We start from the raw sequence: 13,876 nt of genomic DNA, 5'->3' as shown, positions 1-13,876 counted from the left end.
TCCTAATTCAGTTGGTAACTGTTCAAAGAAGACAGAACTTTATTCCGGAAGAGATTTCAAGAAATCTGAATTTCTCATCTGTTTTAGTACTTTCCACAAATTTCTCATACAAACTCAATGCCAAGAAAGCTCCAAAAGATAAAAGATCTCACAAAGACATCAGGTCTTACAACCTATGCTTATCATCTTTGCAGATCAAGTAGAATAACAACTGCCTTCTTAGTGTGACTGAAATGGTAGAGACAGAAGCACACACCTGCTATCCTGTTTGAAATTCACACATAGTAAATTCTTTAGGAAAAGAGATAGGCTTCAAAATACTGCATCCTGGGCCATTGCCTGTCACCTCGACCTTTGTCCTGCTACTAGATTTTGATGACTCAGGAAGAGTGAGACTGACAACTTTGTGAAATTCTGTCTCATTTAAATCCAATTCACTCATGAGTTAAGACATTGCCCATGATGTCACTGGTTCTCTTCAAAAATAAAGACAAAGAACAATGTAATTTTTTTTGTTTTTTTGTTTTAGTGAAACCTTTTTTTTATATAGCTTTTTATTTACAAGATATATGCATGGGTAATTTTTCAGCATTGACCCTTAACCCTTGCAAGACCTTCTGTTCCAACTTTTTCCCTCCTTCCCCTCACTCCTCCCCTAAATGGCAGGTAGACCAATACATGTTAAATATGTTAAAGTATATGTTAAACACAATATATGTATACATATCCATACAGTTATTTTGCTGCACAAGAAACATCGGACTTAGAAATAAGGTAAAAATAACCTGAGAAGGAAAATAAAAATGCAAGCAGACAAAAACAGAAGGAGTGGAAATGCTATATTGTGATTCACACTCATTTCCCATAGTTCTTTCTCTAGATAGAACAATGTATTTTTTTTTGAACAATGTATTTTTAAAAGGTGAAACAGTTAAAAACAAATATATTATCACATTAACAAAGATAAGACACTGAAGAAATGAGGAATAGAATGAGCAAATTTGGGTTTTTTGTTTGTTTTTATTATAGCTTTTTATTGATAGAACATAAGCATGGGTAACTTTTCAACACTGTCCCTTGTAATCACTTCTATTCCAATTTTTCCCTTCCCTCGCTCCAAACCCCTCCCCTAGATGTTAGGCAGTCTCATACATGTTAAACATGTTAAAGTAAACCTTAAATACAATATATGTGTATACATCTGTACAGTTTTCTTGTTGCACAAGAAAAAATGGATTCAGAAAGGTAAAAAAATAACCTGGGGAGAAAAACAAAAATGCAAGTAGTTCACATTCATTTCTCAGTGTTTTTTCTCTGGGTATAACTGGTTCTGTCCATCATTGATCAATTGGAACTGAATTGGATCTTTTCATTGTCAAAGATATCCACTTCCATCAGAATATATTCTCATATAGTATTGTTGTTGAAGTGTATAATGATCTCCTTGTCTTGCTTATTTCACTTAGCATCAGTTCATGTAAGTCTCTCCAAGCCTCTCTGTATTCATCCTGTTAGTCATTTCTTATAGAACAATAATATTCCATAACATTCATATACCACAATTTACTCAACCATTCTCCAATTGATGGGCATCCATTCATTTTCCAGTTTCTAGCCACTACAAACATTTTGGCACATACCAGTACTTTACCTTCTTTAAGATCTCTTTGGGAATATAAGCCCAGTAATTAGAATGAGCAAATTTGACAGAAAACTAGGGAAGGAATGTGTAGAATAATAAAATATTGGAGTTGAAAGTAACTTTGTAGGTCATCCAGCCTAACGTAAATCTAAAACATAAATCTGGAATACAAAATTCTGAAGAAGTTATCATCTAGTCTGTATTTATAAACTTCTAGTCTTTGACATGAATGGAACAACTGAACAACAATAACAAAAAGGCTTTGAAATTTACTCACAATGACTTCCTCATCCATTTTAAAAGTCCTAAATGTTAGGAAAGATATCTATAATAATTTTTGCTTTAGGTAAAGTATTTGACCAGAAACCTCATGTAATTCTTGTGAACAAGTTGGAAAACAATATGGGTTAGTAAAATTAAGTAAATTCAGAACTGGTTGGATAGTTTGACTCAAAGAATATTGATTATTAATAGTGATTAATGATTAAATATTGTCCTGGGAGAAAGTTTCTTTTTGAGTGCATCAAAAATGTGCTTGACCCTGAACTATTTAACATTTTTATCAATGACTTGGTTAAAGGTATAGATAAATGTTATATTTATAAATTTGTAGATGACCTAAATTTTGAAGAGATTTTTTTATATATTACATAATAGAGGCAGATTCTGATTATCAAGAACATTGGTCCAAATCTAATTAGATGAAATTAAATAAAAATAAATGTAAAAGTCTTACATACACACACGCACACATTTACTCTCTCTCTCAAAGTACAAAATGAAGATTTAATTAGTTAACAATTCCTCTGAAAAAAGATCTAGTTGTTTTACTAGACCACAAGCTTAATATGAGTCAACAATAGGAAAGGATAGCAAAAAAATTAGTGTCATCTTAGGCATCACTAACAGAGGCAGTGTCTAGGAACAAGATGATAGTCTCAGCTGAGACTATTTCTGGAATACTGTATTCATGCCTATATACTACAAGCCCAGTAACATCCATAGCAGGGCAATTGTAGTGAAGAACCTCTGGTTCAAGAGAGACATGTTATACAAATTTCTGGAGAAGATATTAAACCAGTTAGCGGAAGAAATACAAAGCAAAACTATATGGGGGAGTGAGGGGTTAAACCTTCCCCTCTCAGCATCAGACAAATCTAAGTACAAAATAAATGAGAAAGAAACTAGGGAAGTTAAAATAGGATCCTAGAAAACCTAGATATGATAGCTCTCTGGAGAAAAATGAATAGAAAGAGAAAGAAAGAAACTCTTTTCTCCGCAGTACATGGCACATATGCAAAAAATGATCTTATATTAGGGCATAAAAACCTCACAATCAAATGCAAAAAGACAGAAATAGTAAATGTTTCCTTTTCAGACCATGATGCAATAAAAATTATATTCAGTAAAGGGCTAGGGAAAGATAGACTAAAAACTAGTTGGAAATTCGATAAACTAATTCTAAAAAATGAGTGGGTCAAACAACAAATCACAGAAACAATCCATAATTTCATCCAAGAGAATGACAATAATGAGACAACATATCAAAACTTTTGTGATGCAGCCAAAGCAGTTCTTAAAGGAAATTGTATATCTCTAAATAGCTATATAAATAAAATGAAGAAAGAAGAGGTCAATGAATTTGATATGAAACTAAAAAAGCTAAAAAAAGAACAAATTTTAAAAACCCAATTAAATATGAAATTAGAAATTCTGAAACTCAAAGAAGAAATAAAATTGAAACTAAGAAAATTATTGAACTAATAAAACTAAAACTTGCTATCCCAAGGAAATCATAAAGGAGGAAAAAGGACCTACATGTGCAAAAATGTATGTAGCAGCTCTTTTTATGGTAGCAGAGAATTGAGAAATAAGTAGATGCCCATCAATTAGGGAATGACTGGATAAGTTGTAGTATATAAAGATAATGGAATATTATTGTTCTATTAAAAATGATGAAACAGACTGATTTTAGAAAAGCCTGGAAAGATTTACACAAACTGATGCTGAGTGAAACAAGCAGGACCAGGATTATATTGTACACAATAACAGCAAGAATATGCAATGATCCACTAAGAAAGACTTGCTTCACCTCAGCAGTTCACTGATCCAAGGCAATCCCAATAGACCTTGGATAGAATATGCCATCCACATCCAGAAAAAGAACTATAGAGATTGAATATAAATCAACACATGCTATGTTCACTTCTTTTTTGTTTTGTTTTTCTCTCCCATGATTTTTCCTTTTTGTTCTGATTTTTCTCTCAAGCAATGTGTATTAAAAACAAATAAACTAATGAAAGCCAAATAAAAAGATAATGTCCGTCTAAGACATAATTGGGAGCCAGATGACCATCAGAGGTCCTTCATGTCATCCATTTACATTCCAAAAGAGCAATAAGTGTGAGTTAACAAAAGCATAGAATGTGTTTTCAATAGACACTCAAAAAGAAAAGAAAATAGGCAGAATCACATTATTGAGGGGAGGGGAAGAGAGAAACATGTCAACCATGTTCAAGTATTTGAAGCATTGTCACATAGATGCAAAAATATACTTATTTTGTTTGAACTCCAAAAAAAAAAAAAAAAAAAGGAGGCTGCAGAGAAGATTTAGACATGATACAAGGAAAATTTTATATTAGAGCTAACCAAAAGTAGAATGGAGCATCTTCGGAGATAATAGAGATCCTCCCTCTAGAGGTACTAATAACTGATATTTGTATAGTAATATAAAGTCTACAAAGTGTTTTAAAAATGTTATCTTATTTGATCTTGACAATAATCCTATGAGCTTGTGTTACTATTATTACCATTTTAGAGATAAAGACATGGAAATAGAAAGTGGTTAAGTGACTTGCCCAGGGTTATACAGCTAATTTCTCAGACAGGATTCAAACCCAGGACACTCTGATTCCAAATTCAGTACTCTATCCACTGTGTACCCGCTGCAAAGTTACTACTTATCAAATATGTTTTAGAGGCCATTTTTACTGATTTGCCTAGATGTCATCATTGATGGCATCATTTCAACCTTAGAATTCTGTGATTTTAAGTTTAATATAATAGGACCAATGTGAGTTAAATACAAAATGACTTGATACTTGTTTTTAATTTACTTAGGATTTCTAGATTACTAAGGAAAGCAATGTCATATAAATGGATAGAGAGAACTGATTTTGAAATTCAAAAGATTTCAAATCCTATCACACAATGCTTGTGTGATATTTGACAAGTCACTCAACTTCTCATTGCTCCAAGAAGCTTTTTAAAACTATAAAGTTTCTTTACTGAGTAGGCTACGCTAATGAACTCATGGGTTAAGTCCAAATATAGATGTGTATATGTATATATATGTATACATTTCTGTATTTCTTGTTATTGGCTCTTATGTTTATTGATGAATTTCCTGAACTTGGGTCTGAGGGTGTGGTGTAGTCATATCTCTAGTAAACATTGATGATCTACAAATATTCTTTAATGATGTCAGTGAAGAGTTTAAAGAAATTCATTAACATAAATCATAAGTACATATATATTTGTATATATATATATATATGTTTAAGTCAAAATACTATATATACTATATACAAAATACTATATATACTATATACAAAATACTATATATACTATATACAAAATACTATATATACTAATATACTATATATATTATATACAAAATACTATATATATTATATACAAAATACTATATATACTATATACAAAATACTATATATACTATATATACTATATACAAAATACTATATATACTAATATACTATATATATTACATACAAAATACTATATATACTATATACAAAATACTATATATACTAATATAAGTATTTTGACTTAAACATATATATATAAATATATATGTATTTATGATTTATGTTAATGAATTTCTTTAAACTCTTCACTGACATCATTAAAGAATATTTGTAAATCATCAATGTTTACTAGAGATATGACTACAACACACCCTCAGACCCAAGTTCAGGAAATTCATCAATAAACATAAGAGCCAATAACAAGAAATATACAAACTACTCTTTGGAAGCTAAAGAAATTCTGGCGTAATTACTCATTCTATAATATCACCAAATATGAGCTTGATCTTAGTGTTATAACCAATGAAGAGATAGATAATTCAAATTCTGAGATATTGGAAGCTTCTTCCTAAACCATATGTTTAAGGATTTGGCAGCTAGAATCAGGCTTAAATATAAAACCTAACAATCCATTTTCCTGCTTATGTGTCTCTCATTATAAAAATCATAGGAGGAGGAAAAGAGGGGAGAGAGAGACAGAAAGGGAGAAAGGAAAAGAGGGAGGGGAGGAGGAAGGAAGAGAGAAAGGAGAAAAAGAGAAGAGGAAAGAGAGAAAAGGAGGGAAGTAGGAGGGGAAAGAGAGAGGAGAGGAAAGAGAAAGAGAAAGATAGAAACAAAGAGAGACAGAGATAGAGGAGAGAGAGAGGGTGGTGGTTAAGACTGTTGAATCTCTTTGATTGGCATAAAGCCCAACACAAACCTGGGATAAAACATTCCCTGATCCAATTTCATATGTTCTAAATGTGTTCTTTGATTTAAACCAAAAAAATGCAAGCACAGGGTATTTTCTGGATCAAAATGTGAATATCAAGTCAAATCAACAGGCATTTATTAAGTACCTACTTTTTGCCAAGCTTTGTGCTAAATAGTAAAGATTAAAAAAAGAAGAAGAAAAAATAGCCTATACTCTGAAGAAACTTGTAATATAATGGGTGAAAAAAATTGCAACAACTATGTACAAACAAAATCTATACTGGCTAAATTAGAGATAATCTCAGAGCATCAGAGACATTATCAAATGTAATAAGCTATGACTGATATGAGAGACATGTTAATTTGATCTGGTGAGATTCATTCTAGAAGAGAAACGTCCCCTTAAAGAGGAGTGGGACAGAGAGCTGGAGGCAAATCTGGAGGAAATAGGATTTACCTCCAAATAGCTAGTAAGAAAGTATGCCAATTCAGAAAGTTAGGCAAGCAGAATATAAGAAAAATGAAGATAAATTTCATTTATTTTATATTTTTGCCTAATGGCTCCAAGCATCTTATCCTTAGTATCTATTCTTTTCAAATGTGTCTTCTCTGAACATACAGAGGGTCCTGATCTCTCAAATACCAAAACTGGACACCTAGAGTTTGAATTATTTATCATAATCCTTGTATTTGGTGTAAGAACTATGTCCTTAGGATTTCATATTCTATCTACAATATTTGTGACTGAGTGAGCATCTTGGATAAACCAGAGTTTAGTAATATTACAAGGCAAGACTCATACATGAAAAAGATTAAGATGAGGTTAAAAAGTGACTAGCTATGACTCCAAAGGATTGATAATAAAGTATGCTTCCTACTTTTTGTTAAGAAAAAATAAATAAATAAACTATAGGTGTAGACAGATATTTATCTTGTCACATGTGACCAATGTGGTGAGTCATTTTACTTAACTGTACCACTTTGTTATAAGAGAAGTTTCTTTGGGGGGGAACAAAGAGATAAGGGGGAGAAAGTTTCTGGGAAGTGAAAACAATGTAATAAAGAGCAAGGGCAATAAACTTTTAAAAAAGAAATTCAAGAGCCACAGGAATCAATGAGATGGGAAGAGCAAGTTACTGAACTGCTATCAGAGGAGAGAAAATGGAGAAGCATATGACTTAACAGCCATGACATCCTGAACCTCTCCTGATCAAAGGTTCCAAGGCAAAAATTTTCAATGATTCTCCACCCAGTCCTTAGGATTCTATGAAGCATTTAGTACCACAGTCTAAACTTCCACTTCTTAAGACTACCCACTGCAAAGTGACTGCTATAATGGGAAGTACAGAGATTAAAGGACAATTAGAGTCTAACTAATTCTAATTGGGCAGGTACTGGCATAATGGATAGATTGCCAGATCTGGAGTTAAGACTCAAATTCAAATCCAGTCTTAGAAATTAACTGTGTGACCCTGCACTCCAATATTTTTGCCAAGAAAACTCCAAATGAGATCACAAAGAACTGGACATGACTGAAACAAGTCAGCAACAAGAAGACTCTAACTCCTCTGGAAATTTAGAAGATCTGCATCCTTTTGTGAATGGGCACAAAGAATATTTTACTATTTGGTTTCCTTTTTTCCTTTTTCTCATTCCTTCATTCTCCTTCTAATCCTATTTCTGATTTCCTCTGATTTTCAAAACCATGTCCACTCTGCTGCTGGCTCATACTACAATATCCCTCAACATCTGGGACCTTCTCAACCTGGATCAGTCTACTGTACTCACAGCTGGTAACATAGATCAGAATACAAAGGTGCCAAGTCAATGCCCTTTTCCCCATTAGTAAATTCTACCTTGAATCTCCATTTTGGGGAAAGCATGAATTTGGCCTGCCTTCATTCTCCTCTCAGGTTCCTCACTTTCCTTGGATTTCAAAACCATGCATTTCTGCTGGGCACTTTCATTACACATGTACACACACACACACACACACACACACACACTCCTTTTTTATATATTGTCTTCCTTCTTTAGACCATAAGCTTCTTGGGACAGCTAGATGGTACAGTGGCTAGAGCACTGGCTCTCTCTGTCAGGAGAACCTGACTTCAAATCTAGCCTTAGATACTTAATACTAGCTATGTGACTCTAGGCAAGTCACTTAACCCTAATTACCATTAAAAAAAAAAAAAAAAAAAAAAAGAATGTAAGTTCCTTGAAGATAGGAACAGTCATTTTGCTTGAATTTGTATCTCTAAAACTTAGCACATAGTAAATGCTTAATAAGTAAAGGCTTGTTTCTTTCCTTCCTTATTACTTATGTTTAAATATTTAAATGCTTTTCAATTGCATTTCTTTTCCTGGAATATCTAGTAATAGAATAGTATATCAGCATGATGGCTGAATATTTATCATCTATCAATAGCCACATGGATTCCAAAAGTAGCTTTAAGGATGCTCTCTTGGTTAATAGACTGTGATAAATTATCCTTTATATAAAAATTTATAATATGATAACAATAGCTAACATTTAATAGTGCTTACACTTTGCTAAGCACTTTACAATTATCTCAGTCAATAATGACAAATCCTGGAAAAAATGAGTCAAACAGAAATGAAATGATTTCCTCAAGGACAAAAAGGAGAATGAAGTTGAAATCCTTACAACTAGTAAGTATCTAAGACTAGATGTAAAAGTCAGATCTTTCTGATTCCATGTTCAGCATTCTCTCCATCGGATTTATCAATAAGGATCAGAAAGTCCTTTTTTACTGAAATTTCAGGTAGCTTTACTTTCCATTCTTCCCCTCTGCTTTAAGAAAAGGATGCACAGTAGGGGATCATAAGGTTTCCTGGCTATCATCACCAACTATGGAAGAGGCCTAAACCACTGGCCCAAACACAATAGATATCATAGCACATTGCCTGCTATCATTTTCATAGTCTCTAGTTTTCTAAGATCATATCCTGAATCAATCTCACTCAAATCACTCAATCCTGTTTCCTTTTGAATTTTTTAGGAGCTTCTCTGATGTATTACTACTGCAAAGTCCTGAAATAAATTTAATCCACGAGTTGAGGAATAAAGCATCTTTGAGATAAAAGGATGGCAAAGCTGTCATCCTGGAGGATGTCCAGTGGATTTCCCAACCAAAGAGACTCATGAAAAAAGTCTTTATAATTTTAAGAGAAGGGGAAGAAATAGATAAAGTAGGAAGGCCTATTCATGAGACCCCAGTGGCCCTTGGCAGGCCAAGTAAAGAAAGCACTTAATTCCAACTGTTTTGCCTTTCATGCTATGAATCCAAAGGGAAGAAGACAAGAACACTGGAAAATTCAGTTTGAATTGGAATCCCCACAAGGCAGCATCACTGGGTTCAGGTTGTGATTCAGCTCCTTTTAATCTAATTTATTAAGGTAAGAAGGTAAGGACATTACTGGAATTTTGACGTTGTCATGATGACTAAGAGACTTAAATAGTCTCTATTACAATCAATATTAATTTTCTGTTATTGCATTAATTGTTATTATATTAACTTTTTTATCACTTCTATGAAAATTAACCAATTTGGGGAAAAAAAGGAAATTGAGTCCTTTTAATTCCTTTCTTTCAGAGAAATAAATCCTGTTTTTTAACCAGACAAGTAAATTAGTATGGGTCTATATATAAACAAACAGCACACACCGATCCGGGCAGTTGCCAGTGCCTGAAAAATTACTCAATATTCAAGGCAGAATAGTAATTTTATACTGGATAAAATAGCCCACAACACAGTTACTGTCTTTCTTGGAGCAACTGATGCTCATTGTCATCAGTACATCATCACTAAGATTATCAGCAAGCGTGGGATGAGTGTTGAAAGCTCTGGGGGTTGAAAAGAATGTTTACAACTGATCTATTTAAGGACCACTATGACTATAAACAATTGCTACTCTTGTAGAGGCTTAACATACTTCTGGAGGGGCTTTCTAAATAATTGATCCTAAACCCACCTAAAAAGCCTGGATTTATAATTATGAGGCAAGCAGAAAACGATATTTTAGCAACAAACCACTTGAACTGCCATAATATATAATTATTTCTGATATTCTGGAAGTTTAAAAATAAAGAAAAATAGAAGGAAAAATTAAGATTATAGATATTTGAGGAGTGGAGAGCGAGAAGAGAGATGAACTAAAGTTCAAGTATATTTTTCCTTTGTGTATATATGTGTTTGCTTTCATATGTATGCTCATATTTAAGTAGGAAAGACAGCAAGATTAAAGTTTGTTTGCCCATGAAACTCAAGTGACAGATTAAAAACACTAGCAGATAATAAAAGTTTTTGTTTTCATTAAACAAACTTACTGGTTACTAGAGCAACATATAAAGGAAAATAGTAAAGTGCTTTCTTCACATTAGCTCGGTGTTTTATTATTATGTTAGTAAAGATAATCTTTCACTGTATTAAGAGCTAAGGTAAAGTATTATAATACCTTTGGTAGTCATTATACTTGTACCAGTTAAAGGAAACATTTCTTTAGTAATTTATTGTCCACCCACCTTTGTGTTCAGATAACTGCATAGCCTGGCACTCACTGTTCATTTAACTGCACAATTCATTTGGTATTTGGAGAATTAATTTATATTGTTAGACCCATATCATATTCTTTTAATTTCAAAAGACTTTGATTAAAATATTTAAAACACACTGTAAGATATTTTGGCAGACTTTCAAATTGTTTGAAAACATTTCATTACTTTGCCTCCCTGTTGCCACTGCTTTACCAGTCACTTCTTGAAGATTCAACCCTATCAACTCATTTCATGCAGATACATCCAGTAGCTAACAGACAGTAGAAGCTTTCAATGCCCAATGACCTGTACCAATACCTAATAAGTAACCAATTCTCATAAATCAGCTATTATCATGTGAAAGAAAGGAAAGCTAATTCGAAGAAAAAAGATCAAGAGAATGGATAGAACTAATAAAGAAGCTTCTATTATTAGAGCAAATTTTGAAGAATTACTAAACAGGGATTTTTTTTTTAATTCAATGCACATTTTTATGGAACTTTATCTTATGAAAACTTAACTTTACCACGCAAGAAATTTGTAATCTTTTCACTTTTCTAGTCTAGAGATAGCAAGGAGAGGATATGTTAGGGATGTAATAAGGAATTTTTATATATGGGCTAAGTGATAAAGCATGTCTTCAGCTAAAGGTGAGGGACACCTTTCAGTGGGGGAAAGTGAGAGTAAAGTAGGGCAAGGATGACTGCATGACCTCGCTGGATATGCTTAAGTGAAGGTTCATTCTTGTATAGATTAGAATACATGACGACTGAGGTTCCTTCTCTCAAATTCTATGATTCCATAATTCTTTTATTTTTCCTATCTTTTTCAAGGGGTAGGAGGGAAGCAGGAGTTAATTTCTCCCCAGCACACATTAGTCCCTGCCTCACCATATACAAGAGGATTGGAGGGAGGATGAAAAGAATTCAGTATATTTTTTCTCTTAGCTCAGTAGTAAGTAGTCTAAGATGAAAGACATTATTTTTACAAAATACTTCATTGAATCACCATCAATAACACTACCAAATGACTTTTTCATCTAACTGGAACAGAATATTGACTATATCAATCCCTATGATTTTATGGTTTTAGGATACTGTGAAGGCACAGTCTGAAAGAACATAAATCATAACACCTGAAAACTAAAGACTCAGCTAATGTAAAGCAGCAAGCATGCTTGACATTGCTCATTTTAAAGGAAGAAACTAGGTAAATAAATCTGATGAGGAACCTATTTCAGTCATGCCAATGTATAATAAAGTACAATTGAAGGTAATTTTTTTAGTCCATAAACAAAATCAGGTTCGATTTGCTCAAAAAGCATACTAAATATTTCTCTCATGCAATGGTTTTTCATAAAAACTAGCTCTTTTGTACTAAGTTGATCTTCCTACTTCCAGAGTTAAGTTTCAATTCCATGAAGATTACTTTGGAACAAGATTGTGGGACATTTTTCTCATTAAAATCTAATCTCCATAATTTTTCCTATGTCTATTCCTATTGGCTTCCATGTAAATTGGCAGGTACACAACAACATGCTCTTGTTTAAGTTATCTCTTTTCTAAATTAATCCTCTTTTATTTTGAATATTGTCACCTTGTCTAAGGAGCAAAAATGATAAATCAAAAGAAACTCCTTTTCACAAGACAGTATTTTTGTAAGTGACAATTGGCACATAGTGAGTGCTCTAATAAATATTTTTGATTGATATCTTTTCTGAATTTTTTCTCATGACTCCAATGGGTCTTCAATGAAAAGTTACTAAAAGCAATCATTTAAATTTATACTTGCTTTGACATAACCCTACACATTCCTTTAGGACACTAAAGAATGGATAATAACAATAATAATCAACATTTATATTACACTTACTATGTACCAGGAATTGTGCTAAGCACTGTATAATTATTATTCCAATTATTTGATTCTCACAACTTGGCAGTTTGCTATTATTATTATCCCCATTTTATAGATGAGAAAACCAGTTAAAATTTTTACATAAATATTAAAATCTGTGCTCTTTGAGAATAGTAACTATTTCATTTTTGTATCTGATTCCCCAGCAACTGGTATATAATAGGCACTTAATAAATGGTATAGTTAGAGAGCAGAGTGAATAAAGTGTTAGATATGAACTTAGGAAAACATGAGTTTGAATCCTTTCTCAGATACTTTCTAGTTGTGTGTATTCCTGGGCAAGTTACTTAACCTCTTTCAGCCTCAGTTTCCTCTTTTATAAAAAAGGGATAATAATGGTATATGCTTCCTAGAATTTGTGTCAAATGAAATAAAAGCTGTAGAGTGCTTTATACCTTTTAAGTGTTAACTATTATTATTACTAAAAATAATGCATCATTGTTAATTGAAACACTACCCTGATGATATCAATCTGACTCAGCAAACCTAATTGACAAATTTATGGGCATTTACAATGAATGTGAATTAACTTCGACAATAGAGACATATGTGATTCTAGCCTGTCAAAAGAAATGAGATATTTAACCTATATCAGATTACTTGCTGTTTTGGGGAGGGAGCAGTAAGAGAGGGAGGGAGAAAAATTGGGGGAAAAAATCTTACAAAAACAAATATTAAAAACTATCTTTACAAGTATTTGAAAAATGCTATTGAAATTTTAAAAATAAATAAATAAAAAATTTTAAATTACAAAAAGGAAATGAGAGATGGGAAGAGAAAATTGATGCTCAATGACGGCACTATTTTATTAATAATGAGGGTGAGGAAGACTAAAAAAAAAAAAATCAGATTATACAAAATAGTTGCCATAAATTGATGTGTTGTACTCTGGCATATTGATCCAATGGAAAAAAATGATAGATTTGTAATCTGAGCTGCTAGATCAAGGGTTCAAGTATCACTTCTGCTACTTACTCACCTGTGTGAACCTGGACAAGTGATTCAACTTTCTGGGTTTCAATCCCTCATCTATAAAAATAGGATGTTGGACTACTTGGGGTCTCTAAATTTCTTTTCAAGCTTTTTGTGTGTTACAGCATTTATCTCACTAATCTAGGAATGTGGTATGTATGAATTTATCCAATGAGATTCTTATGGCTCATGTCCCATGGGAAAAAACTTCATCCTCTTCCTTGTCCTGCTTCATTTCAATGGAATTAAGTTACATCAACAAAAACA

This window comes from Antechinus flavipes, chromosome 1, assembly GCF_016432865.1.
Source record: "Antechinus flavipes isolate AdamAnt ecotype Samford, QLD, Australia chromosome 1, AdamAnt_v2, whole genome shotgun sequence".
In the NCBI taxonomy this organism is placed as follows: domain Eukaryota; kingdom Metazoa; phylum Chordata; class Mammalia; order Dasyuromorphia; family Dasyuridae; genus Antechinus; species Antechinus flavipes.
Note: the sequence above shows the minus strand (reverse complement) of the source record.